Consider the following 3,376-nt stretch of genomic DNA (forward strand, 5'->3'; position numbering starts at 1 on the left):
CAAACAGGAAATTACATGAAGTGACTCTGTTGAAAGTGAACTTGAATGTTGCTGAATAATTTTAAGGTAGCTACCACCTTGCAAAGCTCTTGTGAGAATTCAGCACAAATTAGCTTAACGAATTACCGGCACCTGCTGTAGGTATAATACAATGAAGTACATTATATACAACTGAAAATAGTTGGGAGTTTTCGGTTTTGTGAAGACTAAGGCAAGTAAAGACGTTCTTCAGTTCCTCGCAAGATAGTTCGTGTATCATAGCGTAGTAACTTCCAACTTTTAATTGAGTTCTTTCAAATTCTCGCACAAGACCGCACGGTAAATGTAAAAAAAAAAAAAAAGCTTTCTTTATAGTGGAAGTACACTTAGCTATCTAGCTAGTTTACAGGTACTCCACTGTTAACAAGGTGAAAGTAACAATTGGCAAACTTAACAGAAACATATTAAGAACCCCAACTGGTGGGAGGCAAGCAGTTGGCTATTTACAAAGCGTGGTAGGGTTGAATCCGGGACAACCGGAAACAAATCCAAACCAGAGGTTACAACGGGATTTGAACCCGGAGCAGCCGCGTGCAACCCCAACGCCCTAACCACTGGACCATACTGTCTCCTCATAACTCACATTTTGAACCTATTTCAACTGATTATTTTGTCAACAATAATTCTAAAAAGCTCAATTGGTAAAGTTCAGCAAGGATCATAAATTAAAGACATTAAACTTATCATTTACTGCGCTTCTGCGAGACATAAAATCAAATTTCAGCTTTTTTGCAAAGTACGTTCTTTTTCATTTTGTCTGCCAGTGAGTTGAATTTCCTCATATTGGCAACACTTATTAATTAAAAGAATTTCAATAGAAGTTCGTATTCCCTAGCACGCAAAGGCCGTTTAATGCGCCAGCATATTACAAAACCTGAGCTTAGCTATTTTCTTATAAAGAGTTTGAGAACAGCACTTCTTGTGTAACCTTTGAGTGGAATTTCCTTGCATTGCTTCGTTCTTGCCTCCCGCCAATCTGTGCGTATTTCTCACTCAACTCGCTTTTCTTCTTCGATATCAGGGAAGCTCAGTTATCTTTCATTAATGAACGCAAGCTATAGCCGAGATTGTAAGGATTTGTATTATGGAAAAAAATCGATCTCGTGTTTTCCTGGGGCGCTTTACTTTTGTATGGAAAACCTTAGAGAATTTTCAGCTTAAGGAGGAACAGAACAAATTTTCTCAATCAAAATATGGAACATGACGAGTGTGTTCCTTTTGAAACTTTCTTTTCTTTTTTCTCAAGAGACTGGATGGTAATCATTTAGAATAACAAACATGGCTGCCAGATTTTTGATCATTACTTCATAAGTCGTAATTCTCACCTGCAGTTGTGCAGCTACGAGCTACAAAAGCATCCGCGTGAATTGATTGAAACCCACGCGATTCATTTGGGCGGCTAAACACGAAGGCTCATGGAGTCCGCCATGTTTTTTCTTTTATCAAGGAACATGGTACTAGTGGGACAAAGCAAATGGAACAGGATTTTCTGATCATTTTGGGACAAAAGAGGAATACCTCTGAAGGTATTTATTTTTTCCCGAAAAAATTTCAGTGGGAAATTTTGTTCCATTTGATTTACCACCGGATAATCGGATTTTCCCTGCAAAAGGAAAGCGCCCCTGGTTTCCATTTTAGCTTTTGTAGAAATGCGCTAGTCATCAGCTTCGAATTTGCGAGGCAATCATACCTCTTGAGGGACCAGCATCCATGATTCTTTCAAAGTTAAAGTCTTCAATATTTTTCTCCAGAATTGCCTGACAAGTTGCCGATTGTTTCACAATCTCACCTGCAAAGCGCAAAGTGAATATCTCTTTATGACGAAAATAACGTCATAGATAGAATCTAATCTTGCAAGCGCGTGAAGTTCCACAATGTCTTAGAAGTACGCGCGCACACTCCGCCTCCAGGATTGCCTTGGGCAGCCTCTTCTTCTGAACCCCTGAGGGTTCCACTCGAGCGCGGAACGGATGATGTTATTCTCAGGCATCCGTAGCGTATGCCCGATCCATTTTCACTTTCTTTTCTTGATGCTTTCTTCTATACGACTCTGATGTATCCTTCCCCATAGTTCTTCGCTCGAAATGACCTCTGGCAAACGGATATTCAGGATTTTCCTTAAACGCTAGTTGATAAAAATCTGCAATTTCTTGATCAGTAGTTTCCTCGATCTGCAGGTTTCCGAGCTATACAGAAGGGCAGACTTCACGTTCGTATTAAAAATCCTGAGCTTTGTTTTTATTAGGTATACCGTAATGACGAAGAATCCTCCACATAGCTTTCCTATCCAGAGAATCAAAGGCTTTCTCGAAATTCACGAATAACGAATACAGGGGGGATAACCCAGGATAAATATTGTTGGCTCTACAATAATCCTTAGTGTGGCAATTTGATCGATGCAAGAACGATCCTTTCTAAATCCTGCCTGCTCGTCCTTTAGAGCTTCGTAAACAGTCATCTTCATTCGGTTCAATATGACTCGGGTTAAGACTTTGCTGGGTATTGAGAGCAACATTATTCCCCTCCAGTTGCCACACAAACTAAGGTCGCCTTTTTTGCCAGCTTTACTGGAAGACCTCTTTTCCAGTCGCCTGGAATCTCTTCTTTCTCCCACACAAAATTTAAAATTCTATGCAGTGTGCGTCCAAAGTACAAGGACCTCATTCCTTCAATGCTTCAGGAGGAATGTTATCCACCCCAGGAGCTTTGGCACTCTTCAGTTGAGCGAGGGCTGTTTAATTTCTCCTCTGGAAATAGGTCCTGTGTTGATGCTCAGGGGAACGTCTGCAGGTCTGGGATCTGGTAATTGGCTTGGGGCTGGTCTATTCAATGCGGATTCAAAATGCTTCTTCCATCGCTGAAGCTGATCTTCCTTTTTTGTCAAGAGAGTTCCATCTTCACTTCTAATTGGGCGATTCTGATCGCATGTTATCCCGCTAAGTTTCCGTGTTGTCATATATACAGTTCTCAGATCATTGTTCTTAGACACGTCTTCTGCTTCTCGTGCAATGCCCTCAATTAAATTCCTTTTGTCTCTTCGGCAAGATTTCTTAACCTCTCTATTCTTCTCGTTGCAGTATCTATTTGCTTCACGTTTCCCTTGTCACGTTCGAGCGTCATTCAGTATCTCTTTGGCTCTTCCGTCTTTCATCAATCCTCCTGTATGTCTTGTCAGACAGCCATTCCTTCCTAGCCCTTTTCATACGTCCGAGAACACTCCCACATGTGTCAACAAGTATCTTCTTGGTTTTCTCCCACAGTACATAAATTGATATTAATATCTTGGGCCTGCTCAGGTCCATCCCCGTTTACATTCCTTACCTCGTTATCCTCTTCT

This window comes from Montipora capricornis, chromosome 4 (genome assembly GCF_036669925.1).
Source record: "Montipora capricornis isolate CH-2021 chromosome 4, ASM3666992v2, whole genome shotgun sequence".
In the NCBI taxonomy this organism is placed as follows: Eukaryota; Metazoa; Cnidaria; class Anthozoa; order Scleractinia; family Acroporidae; genus Montipora; species Montipora capricornis.